Genomic DNA, 13,498 nt, shown 5'->3' on the forward strand with positions numbered 1-13,498 from the left:
GGGTATGGCACCCCAATTGATTTCTACGCGGCATCGTAGCGAACATTAAATCGCTTGGCGGCTTACTCACAGTGATTCCAAATAAGCCCCGCGGGTATTGAACCCTCACCTCCTCTTATAAGACCACAGCACTCTCCACCACGCCAGGAAGTTCGTTAAAATACAATTTACAGTTCGTTAAACCACTGCCCCGTGGTGTCACCATAAGACAATGATTCACTAATGTTAACTTAACCAAATTGAACTATTTATTACCTATATATTCCCTGCATACTAAAATAGGTGGAAGCGGTGATGGCCCAGTGGGTAGAACTCCGACTGAGTTTCTACTAACATACTGGCTGAATCAAAACCCACCTTTATTGAAATAAAATTATTTTATTTTATTAAAACAAGTAGGTAACTATTTGCTGGAATGAACTAATTTTGCCATCGATAAAACACGTAAATTAGGCCCATAATGATAGCTAATCAAACCACACAAACTCAGCATATTACATTGAATACGCTTTGTATAACTCGATCTAACCAAGTAAACCCAATTAGGTGAAACTCGTGATTAGAATTCAATAACCAAATCCTATTACAGCGCAGTCGGACAATCCTCCTATTCGCAGTCGGATAATAACCATTAGGGATCTTAACAACGTTATTGTTAGTGCGGTTATCTCTGTTCTGATAATAGCCCCTTCTAATTTGCAACACCTTGGTATCCATTAATTATTGTTGCTATTCTACTATCGATGAATAAAAAATAACACCTTCAAAGACAAAGCTCTCCTTATTCATATAAGACTATTTTACTTTCACTTTTTGAGCAATTAAAATATCGCTTGTTTCAACGGAGAAGGAAAACAGTACGAGGAGACCAGCAAGCCTGAGAGTTCCCCATAATGTTCACAAGGGTGTGTGGAGTCCGCCAATCTGCAAAGGGGCAGGTGTGTGGAGTGTGGGAGGAAACCCGTGCCCTGTAGTGTAATAAATAAACAATTAATAAATATACAACGACAATAGACACATCGCCATCTAGCCTCAAAGTAAGCGTAGCTTGTGTTGTGGGTACTAAGATGACTGATGAATATCTTTATGAAAAATATACATAAATACTTATAATGTATATTTATATATATATAAACACCCAGACACAGAAAACATTAAAGTTTATCACACAAACATTTTCCAGTTGTGGGAATCGAACCCATGGCTTAGACTCAGAAAGCAGGGTCGCTGCTCACTGCACCAATCAGCCGTCTAAGTGTATAACATAAGTTACTTGCACTTTAAATTCGCCTATACGCTGTCATAATTTTTTTTGATTTTTTTAAGTCATCAAAAATCATTTAACTAAATTAAATGTACTGGTCCAAAATGAGTGACGTCCGAACTATACCCCCTGGAAAAGGATAGCGTACTCTTGGACGTTTATCTTGTCAGAACAGAATCAGCATCAACATCTTGTAAAATAGGGATAAGTATTCTCACGTTATTATTTACATCATAGGTAGCAAGCAACATGTATCTCATCAAAAACTGAATTTCATCGCAGTATCCCCTGACAGGTGTAAATAAAAGACACTCAACAAAGGCATCTACGTTTATATTTTAATGAACTACTACCGTTCATTTGTTACACCGATACCAGGCTCAAAAAGTAAATTTTATAATAATAAAAAAAGAGAAACAATTATCCCAACGACAATGTAATTCATTTTATTACAATCAATAAATAACAAATTATTCAAAGTAAAAAAAAATACAATGTAAAAAGGGTAGATGCACAATTTTGCACGTTCTACGACTGACAAACAAATGGATTCTCTTTCGTTGTCAAATGCCTTTTATAGGAAGCACTCGCGCGCCTTGTTGCTTGGCGTAACGTTATTTCTAAGAATAAATAAAAACAAGGTTCATTAGAACTACGATAAAGTTAAAGCCTTAGAAATAAACGTGGCATAACGTTGGAATACTTTTTCAGCATTGTCACACTCTGAAATTGGAAGTTTCTCTCAACTGAAGTGTATCAAGAATGATACGTTACGTCAGCATTTTTCATCACAAACGCGTTGAGATTATTTGGTTTGTTGGAAAGATATAGAATATGGGCGATTCTACGTGCGATGGAGACATCTATGGCCGGAGTTTCCTCAATCAAAACGAAGGTATCCACAAAATACCAATGAAGCTCAGTTAGTTCAGAGGCTTAAGTGGCAATGAATGGGGCATTTATCTCAGAGGACTGATGACTGATGGTCGAAGTGCTTTGGACACCGCAGTGTTGTTCCAACCCCTTAAAAGGTAGATAGAGGATATAGGACGATTCACTGGACACAAGCGACACAAAAATGTTGCAATCAATGCACACAATCAGTGGACGTTCTTGAGTTAAAATGGTTATGATTATTGTCTCTTTAAATCATCATCAATCCACTACATGGTACAGGTCTTCCGCTCGGAATGAGAAGGGTTTAGGCCATAGTCTACCATGCTGGCCAAGTGCGGATTGGTAGACTTCACTTGCCGTTAAGAACAACAAGAATTCTCAGGCATGCAGGTTTCCTCACGATGTGTTCCTTCGTTGTTCGTGTTCGTTTGAAGCTAGTGATATTTAAAATGCTTAAATTTAAAACGCAAATAAGGGGGCGTTCACAAAATACGTGAGATGTTTAAGGGGGGGGAGGGGTCAAATTTTATCTAATCTTACGTTGGAGGTTGGTCTCAGCAAATATCAAACAATTTTTTTTCTGATTGAATCACAAAAAAAACTCTTTTTGTCCATTGGTCTTTTTACAATAACTAACCAATGCGTTTACGTAAGAAACCCACATTTTGAAAAATCTCACGTGAGATTGGGGGACGGGAGAGAGGGTTGAATAAAATCTCACGACATCTCACCAGGGAAGAGAACCACCACAATGGGGGAAGAGAGGGACAGAAAATTATACATAAAAAATAATATATATATAAAAACCTCACTTAATTTATGGACGCCCCCTAACTCTGAAAGTCAATGACACGTGCCGGGGCTCGAACACGACGTCCACGAAAGGAAAGCATATGCCTAGCCCACTAGGCTATCACCGCATAGTTCTACACTTCTAGAACTTGTTTTTATACATTGTATGCATATTAGATAAGTACGTAGTAGAAAGGTACATAATTAAATTGAGAAATTTAGAACTGTATTTATGTAATTAAGCTCATATGTTCTGAAATTACCTGGGGCTAAATTTCATGATAATATTATAAGCAAGTACGTGAAATCTGTTATCTGAAATGACGAGACGTAGCTGAGACTAGTTCTGTACGCGATGCCTTAAGTAATTTGACCCTTATTAAAGCTCGCTTCTGTGACGCACTACTCATACCTACTATTACATATGCTTCGTGGTGTTCAAAGTTATCACAACAATGGAATCCCTATTGGCAACTAGATAATTCTGATTGAATAACATACCTAAATACTGTGTGTTAGAAATTATTTACGGTATTCAGTTACTTTAATTAGGTACAAAGTCTTCACTTCAAATATGTGAACAAATAAATAATAGTTTAAACATTCTTCAGACTTAATCGTACTAATCGTCTTATTTCAAGCGGAAAAACTTTGAGGATGCGAAATTATTTTAAATTAGAAAACTTGTGAAGACGGGCTAATTACATTGTTTAACAACTTTAACTTGAAGCTTGTAGGATAAAATTCCTTACCGTTACCCTTATTACGCTATAATATGGAAGAAGTGTGCATTTAGACTTTTATATTTTATAAAAAGATAAGATTTTATGTTTTCATTTGTGTATATTTTGTTTATGTATTCGTATGTAGTTATTTGAATGTAGTTTTATAATAATTTTACACCACCTATTTGTTCTCACTCTTGTTGTCTCCTAATCCTAAGGTTGCCTGGCAGAGATCGCTTTTAAGCGATAAGGCCGCCTTTTGTATTCTACTCCAGTTTTTGTGTTTCTCTCTATTCGTCCTTTATTTTCCTAACTGTGTAGTGGTGTACAAATAAAGAGTTTAAATAAATAAATAAATAAGAAATTTAATTGACATTACCACTCAGATCCGGCCAAATAGTGTACACATACGCGCGCACACTAATACACACGCACACACCAATTCACATACACGCAAATGTGTTATGGAGGATCAGTATGAAGTTGTTTATAATAAAATTAATGTAAAACCGTACAGGTGTATCTGCTTGTTATGGATTATACCAAAATAGGCTTTACAGTCGTTTAAAAATCCTTGAAAAGAGGCGAGAAATATTTTAGATTTGATGAGGCGATTAGAAGAAATGACTAAAATACATAAATTAATACGCTAGAGGAAAAAACTCTATATTAGTAAAAAAATGTTAATTGATAAGTGTTTACAAATAATTATAAACATTAATAGCTGTTGCCCGCGTTCTTTGTCCGTGTCTGTTACGGTTTTTTACAAATCCGGTGGGAATTTTTTATTTTTCGGGGGATGAAAGTAGCCTACTTTACAATCCGTTCATTAAACTAGCTCTATGCGAAAAATACAGTTAATTGGTGGCTTAAGACGTAAAGGAACATCAAAAAACAAACAGACAAACACACTTTCGCATGTATACTATTAGTAGGCATATGTTAAATTCTAAAATAATAAGTTAAATAAAGCTACAACACTTAAATAAAACATTAAGCACATAAATCGATGGATGGCGTTACACTGAAAAGTTTTTACATTGTAAAGTCTACTACTATTCGTATCTGCGTCTGACAGAATAACTATTAGCACGAACGTCTAAAGACACCAATCATAATTAGAGTGGCGTCGCCTCGTTAAAGAGCGAATAGCATTAACAACGCCATTGTCAATGAAAATGTAATGTACACTAAAATAGCACAGCAATGTATTATGCACATTTCAGAGGAATATGTGAACGCTACGTTGTTAACGAGCGGGTATAGAACGTAACTGCGCTTGTATTAATGAAAATGTAATATTTGGCTCGGAGCTTTCTGATACCTATTGTCTGTATTTAACTGTAAGATTAGTGGGGCTTTTACGAGTAGGTTCTACATCAAAATCTCACAAATCCGACTAGAAATTTCAGTCAATTTCGATCTTAGTTTTTTTAGTAATAGTTGACGGATCAAGTAGATGGCACACCTGATGGTAACAAAGTCAAACTACGCAGGGCATGAAAGCATGAAGGCATGAAAGCAAGCCCGTCGGGCCGGATCACAGCATTGCAACAATGCTGCTTTCTGACAGAAATAAGGATGGTGGTTGTACTTAAACAGACGAGCTCACTCTGATAAAAACTACAAATTTAAACCTTTTTTTATCATTATCATTATCTTGGCAACCTATTAACCATTATATAAATATATAAGTATATAATAACGCTGATTATTGTTTATCTAATTTTAATATTAATCTTGTCATACAAATAAATATTCTTTGAGCACTCGGATAGATTTTTTTTTAATTCTACCCTAAAGCGGGACGAAGAAGGTTGGTATGAAAGTGTGTAATCGTTAAGGATGCCATTACATTTTGAATTGATAATTAAAATAAAAATGAGCGATAAAAAAGGTGGAGAAGGCAACACTAATATCTATAAAGAGTTACCTACTCCTACGCAGCTTGATACAATATTAGGTAAACTCTTCTTTATGTGGCAGGTAGTCATACTGCTATACAAACTGTCCTATTAATATTAATAACGTGGACGTGTGCTTGTTCCTCAAGCGCAGATGAGTCTATCTTTTCCAGAACATAGTCTTTAAACGTTCTCACAGGATTAAAAAAATACCCTTTACAGTAAAATCGATCTTGATAAAACTCCGTATAAAAATCTATATGAACGCGACAAACGACACTCTTTAAAAAACTATTCCTTTAAGATTTAAAAAAATACAGAAACCAACGCGGGCTGACTTTCGGGTAAAAGCTTGTATAGTAATCTCAAACGATTTGAAATAAAATAATAATGATAAATGAATATCGTCAAAAATATAAAACAATGGACTTAATGATCATTAGATGGATGGAATAGACCTTTAGAATACATACTGTAATTTATAATCTTTAAACACATTTTGATTCTTAATAATAACTTTGCTTATTCAAACTGGCTGTTTGAATAAGCAAAGATATTGCTTATTCAAACAGCCAGAACAGAAAGATTAGAAGGCATACGTTATACAAACATTCTAGAGAGGGTTCCTCTTACCTTACCTTATTTATGGTAAAAAGTAAAGTTTAAAAAATGGTTAGTGTGGTTAGTGTGGTTATCCCGTAGAGATGGGCATGTCATATTACAATTTTTTTTGTAGATCTTTTTAATGTCTATAATGTAGTACATTATTTTGAGCTATCTCATAGAGTTAGGCCAGCGTTTGTAATGTATTTCTAAGAATAAATAAAAACAAGGTTCATTAGAACTACGATAAAGTTAAAGCCTTAGAAATAAACGTGGCATAACGTTGGAATACTTTTTCAGCATTGTCACACTCTGAAATTGGAAGTTTCTCTCAACTGAAGTGTATCAAGAATGATACGTTACGTCAGCATTTTTCATCACAAACGCGTTGAGATTATTTGGTTTGTTGGAAAGATATAGAATATGGGCGATTCTACGTGCGATGGAGACATCTATGGCCGGAGTTTCCTCAATCAAAACGAAGGTATCCACAAAATACCAATGAAGCTCAGTTAGTTCAGAGGCTTAAGTGGCAATGAATGGGGCATTTATCTCAGAGGACTGATGACTGATGGTCGAAGTGCTTTGGACACCGCAGTGTTGTTCCAACCCCTTAAAAGGTAGATAGAGGATATAGGACGATTCACTGGACACAAGCGACACAAAAATGTTGCAATCAATGCACACAATCAGTGGACGTTCTTGAGTTAAAATGGTTATGATTATTGTCTCTTTAAATCATCATCAATCCACTACATGGTACAGGTCTTCCGCTCGGAATGAGAAGGGTTTAGGCCATAGTCTACCATGCTGGCCAAGTGCGGATTGGTAGACTTCACTTGCCGTTAAGAACAACAAGAATTCTCAGGCATGCAGGTTTCCTCACGATGTGTTCCTTCGTTGTTCGTGTTCGTTTGAAGCTAGTGATATTTAAAATGCTTAAATTTAAAACGCAAATAAGGGGGCGTTCACAAAATACGTGAGATGTTTAAGGGGGGGGAGGGGTCAAATTTTATCTAATCTTACGTTGGAGGTTGGTCTCAGCAAATATCAAACAATTTTTTTTCTGATTGAATCACAAAAAAAACTCTTTTTGTCCATTGGTCTTTTTACAATAACTAACCAATGCGTTTACGTAAGAAACCCACATTTTGAAAAATCTCACGTGAGATTGGGGGACGGGAGAGAGGGTTGAATAAAATCTCACGACATCTCACCAGGGAAGAGAACCACCACAATGGGGGAAGAGAGGGACAGAAAATTATACATAAAAAATAATATATATATAAAAACCTCACTTAATTTATGGACGCCCCCTAACTCTGAAAGTCAATGACACGTGCCGGGGCTCGAACACGACGTCCACGAAAGGAAAGCATATGCCTAGCCCACTAGGCTATCACCGCATAGTTCTACACTTCTAGAACTTGTTTTTATACATTGTATGCATATTAGATAAGTACGTAGTAGAAAGGTACATAATTAAATTGAGAAATTTAGAACTGTATTTATGTAATTAAGCTCATATGTTCTGAAATTACCTGGGGCTAAATTTCATGATAATATTATAAGCAAGTACGTGAAATCTGTTATCTGAAATGACGAGACGTAGCTGAGACTAGTTCTGTACGCGATGCCTTAAGTAATTTGACCCTTATTAAAGCTCGCTTCTGTGACGCACTACTCATACCTACTATTACATATGCTTCGTGGTGTTCAAAGTTATCACAACAATGGAATCCCTATTGGCAACTAGATAATTCTGATTGAATAACATACCTAAATACTGTGTGTTAGAAATTATTTACGGTATTCAGTTACTTTAATTAGGTACAAAGTCTTCACTTCAAATATGTGAACAAATAAATAATAGTTTAAACATTCTTCAGACTTAATCGTACTAATCGTCTTATTTCAAGCGGAAAAACTTTGAGGATGCGAAATTATTTTAAATTAGAAAACTTGTGAAGACGGGCTAATTACATTGTTTAACAACTTTAACTTGAAGCTTGTAGGATAAAATTCCTTACCGTTACCCTTATTACGCTATAATATGGAAGAAGTGTGCATTTAGACTTTTATATTTTATAAAAAGATAAGATTTTATGTTTTCATTTGTGTATATTTTGTTTATGTATTCGTATGTAGTTATTTGAATGTAGTTTTATAATAATTTTACACCACCTATTTGTTCTCACTCTTGTTGTCTCCTAATCCTAAGGTTGCCTGGCAGAGATCGCTTTTAAGCGATAAGGCCGCCTTTTGTATTCTACTCCAGTTTTTGTGTTTCTCTCTATTCGTCCTTTATTTTCCTAACTGTGTAGTGGTGTACAAATAAAGAGTTTAAATAAATAAATAAATAAGAAATTTAATTGACATTACCACTCAGATCCGGCCAAATAGTGTACACATACGCGCGCACACTAATACACACGCACACACCAATTCACATACACGCAAATGTGTTATGGAGGATCAGTATGAAGTTGTTTATAATAAAATTAATGTAAAACCGTACAGGTGTATCTGCTTGTTATGGATTATACCAAAATAGGCTTTACAGTCGTTTAAAAATCCTTGAAAAGAGGCGAGAAATATTTTAGATTTGATGAGGCGATTAGAAGAAATGACTAAAATACATAAATTAATACGCTAGAGGAAAAAACTCTATATTAGTAAAAAAATGTTAATTGATAAGTGTTTACAAATAATTATAAACATTAATAGCTGTTGCCCGCGTTCTTTGTCCGTGTCTGTTACGGTTTTTTACAAATCCGGTGGGAATTTTTTATTTTTCGGGGGATGAAAGTAGCCTACTTTACAATCCGTTCATTAAACTAGCTCTATGCGAAAAATACAGTTAATTGGTGGCTTAAGACGTAAAGGAACATCAAAAAACAAACAGACAAACACACTTTCGCATGTATACTATTAGTAGGCATATGTTAAATTCTAAAATAATAAGTTAAATAAAGCTACAACACTTAAATAAAACATTAAGCACATAAATCGATGGATGGCGTTACACTGAAAAGTTTTTACATTGTAAAGTCTACTACTATTCGTATCTGCGTCTGACAGAATAACTATTAGCACGAACGTCTAAAGACACCAATCATAATTAGAGTGGCGTCGCCTCGTTAAAGAGCGAATAGCATTAACAACGCCATTGTCAATGAAAATGTAATGTACACTAAAATAGCACAGCAATGTATTATGCACATTTCAGAGGAATATGTGAACGCTACGTTGTTAACGAGCGGGTATAGAACGTAACTGCGCTTGTATTAATGAAAATGTAATATTTGGCTCGGAGCTTTCTGATACCTATTGTCTGTATTTAACTGTAAGATTAGTGGGGCTTTTACGAGTAGGTTCTACATCAAAATCTCACAAATCCGACTAGAAATTTCAGTCAATTTCGATCTTAGTTTTTTTAGTAATAGTTGACGGATCAAGTAGATGGCACACCTGATGGTAACAAAGTCAAACTACGCAGGGCATGAAAGCATGAAGGCATGAAAGCAAGCCCGTCGGGCCGGATCACAGCATTGCAACAATGCTGCTTTCTGACAGAAATAAGGATGGTGGTTGTACTTAAACAGACGAGCTCACTCTGATAAAAACTACAAATTTAAACCTTTTTTTATCATTATCATTATCTTGGCAACCTATTAACCATTATATAAATATATAAGTATATAATAACGCTGATTATTGTTTATCTAATTTTAATATTAATCTTGTCATACAAATAAATATTCTTTGAGCACTCGGATAGATTTTTTTTTAATTCTACCCTAAAGCGGGACGAAGAAGGTTGGTATGAAAGTGTGTAATCGTTAAGGATGCCATTACATTTTGAATTGATAATTAAAATAAAAATGAGCGATAAAAAAGGTGGAGAAGGCAACACTAATATCTATAAAGAGTTACCTACTCCTACGCAGCTTGATACAATATTAGGTAAACTCTTCTTTATGTGGCAGGTAGTCATACTGCTATACAAACTGTCCTATTAATATTAATAACGTGGACGTGTGCTTGTTCCTCAAGCGCAGATGAGTCTATCTTTTCCAGAACATAGTCTTTAAACGTTCTCACAGGATTAAAAAAATACCCTTTACAGTAAAATCGATCTTGATAAAACTCCGTATAAAAATCTATATGAACGCGACAAACGACACTCTTTAAAAAACTATTCCTTTAAGATTTAAAAAAATACAGAAACCAACGCGGGCTGACTTTCGGGTAAAAGCTTGTATAGTAATCTCAAACGATTTGAAATAAAATAATAATGATAAATGAATATCGTCAAAAATATAAAACAATGGACTTAATGATCATTAGATGGATGGAATAGACCTTTAGAATACATACTGTAATTTATAATCTTTAAACACATTTTGATTCTTAATAATAACTTTGCTTATTCAAACTGGCTGTTTGAATAAGCAAAGATATTGCTTATTCAAACAGCCAGAACAGAAAGATTAGAAGGCATACGTTATACAAACATTCTAGAGAGGGTTCCTCTTACCTTACCTTATTTATGGTAAAAAGTAAAGTTTAAAAAATGGTTAGTGTGGTTAGTGTGGTTATCCCGTAGAGATGGGCATGTCATATTACAATTTTTTTTGTAGATCTTTTTAATGTCTATAATGTAGTACATTATTTTGAGCTATCTCATAGAGTTAGGCCAGCGTTTGTAATGTATTTCTAAGAATAAATAAAAACAAGGTTCATTAGAACTACGATAAAGTTAAAGCCTTAGAAATAAACGTGGCATAACGTTGGAATACTTTTTCAGCATTGTCACACTCTGAAATTGGAAGTTTCTCTCAACTGAAGTGTATCAAGAATGATACGTTACGTCAGCATTTTTCATCACAAACGCGTTGAGATTATTTGGTTTGTTGGAAAGATATAGAATATGGGCGATTCTACGTGCGATGGAGACATCTATGGCCGGAGTTTCCTCAATCAAAACGAAGGTATCCACAAAATACCAATGAAGCTCAGTTAGTTCAGAGGCTTAAGTGGCAATGAATGGGGCATTTATCTCAGAGGACTGATGACTGATGGTCGAAGTGCTTTGGACACCGCAGTGTTGTTCCAACCCCTTAAAAGGTAGATAGAGGATATAGGACGATTCACTGGACACAAGCGACACAAAAATGTTGCAATCAATGCACACAATCAGTGGACGTTCTTGAGTTAAAATGGTTATGATTATTGTCTCTTTAAATCATCATCAATCCACTACATGGTACAGGTCTTCCGCTCGGAATGAGAAGGGTTTAGGCCATAGTCTACCATGCTGGCCAAGTGCGGATTGGTAGACTTCACTTGCCGTTAAGAACAACAAGAATTCTCAGGCATGCAGGTTTCCTCACGATGTGTTCCTTCGTTGTTCGTGTTCGTTTGAAGCTAGTGATATTTAAAATGCTTAAATTTAAAACGCAAATAAGGGGGCGTTCACAAAATACGTGAGATGTTTAAGGGGGGGGAGGGGTCAAATTTTATCTAATCTTACGTTGGAGGTTGGTCTCAGCAAATATCAAACAATTTTTTTTCTGATTGAATCACAAAAAAAACTCTTTTTGTCCATTGGTCTTTTTACAATAACTAACCAATGCGTTTACGTAAGAAACCCACATTTTGAAAAATCTCACGTGAGATTGGGGGACGGGAGAGAGGGTTGAATAAAATCTCACGACATCTCACCAGGGAAGAGAACCACCACAATGGGGGAAGAGAGGGACAGAAAATTATACATAAAAAATAATATATATATAAAAACCTCACTTAATTTATGGACGCCCCCTAACTCTGAAAGTCAATGACACGTGCCGGGGCTCGAACACGACGTCCACGAAAGGAAAGCATATGCCTAGCCCACTAGGCTATCACCGCATAGTTCTACACTTCTAGAACTTGTTTTTATACATTGTATGCATATTAGATAAGTACGTAGTAGAAAGGTACATAATTAAATTGAGAAATTTAGAACTGTATTTATGTAATTAAGCTCATATGTTCTGAAATTACCTGGGGCTAAATTTCATGATAATATTATAAGCAAGTACGTGAAATCTGTTATCTGAAATGACGAGACGTAGCTGAGACTAGTTCTGTACGCGATGCCTTAAGTAATTTGACCCTTATTAAAGCTCGCTTCTGTGACGCACTACTCATACCTACTATTACATATGCTTCGTGGTGTTCAAAGTTATCACAACAATGGAATCCCTATTGGCAACTAGATAATTCTGATTGAATAACATACCTAAATACTGTGTGTTAGAAATTATTTACGGTATTCAGTTACTTTAATTAGGTACAAAGTCTTCACTTCAAATATGTGAACAAATAAATAATAGTTTAAACATTCTTCAGACTTAATCGTACTAATCGTCTTATTTCAAGCGGAAAAACTTTGAGGATGCGAAATTATTTTAAATTAGAAAACTTGTGAAGACGGGCTAATTACATTGTTTAACAACTTTAACTTGAAGCTTGTAGGATAAAATTCCTTACCGTTACCCTTATTACGCTATAATATGGAAGAAGTGTGCATTTAGACTTTTATATTTTATAAAAAGATAAGATTTTATGTTTTCATTTGTGTATATTTTGTTTATGTATTCGTATGTAGTTATTTGAATGTAGTTTTATAATAATTTTACACCACCTATTTGTTCTCACTCTTGTTGTCTCCTAATCCTAAGGTTGCCTGGCAGAGATCGCTTTTAAGCGATAAGGCCGCCTTTTGTATTCTACTCCAGTTTTTGTGTTTCTCTCTATTCGTCCTTTATTTTCCTAACTGTGTAGTGGTGTACAAATAAAGAGTTTAAATAAATAAATAAATAAGAAATTTAATTGACATTACCACTCAGATCCGGCCAAATAGTGTACACATACGCGCGCACACTAATACACACGCACACACCAATTCACATACACGCAAATGTGTTATGGAGGATCAGTATGAAGTTGTTTATAATAAAATTAATGTAAAACCGTACAGGTGTATCTGCTTGTTATGGATTATACCAAAATAGGCTTTACAGTCGTTTAAAAATCCTTGAAAAGAGGCGAGAAATATTTTAGATTTGATGAGGCGATTAGAAGAAATGACTAAAATACATAAATTAATACGCTAGAGGAAAAAACTCTATATTAGTAAAAAAATGTTAATTGATAAGTGTTTACAAATAATTATAAACATTAATAGCTGTTGCCCGCGTTCTTTGTCCGTGTCTGTTACGGTTTTTTACAAATCCGGTGGGAATTTTTTATTTTTCGGGGGA

This window comes from Pararge aegeria, chromosome 14 (genome assembly GCF_905163445.1).
Source record: "Pararge aegeria chromosome 14, ilParAegt1.1, whole genome shotgun sequence".
Taxonomy (NCBI): Eukaryota; Metazoa; Arthropoda; class Insecta; order Lepidoptera; family Nymphalidae; genus Pararge; species Pararge aegeria.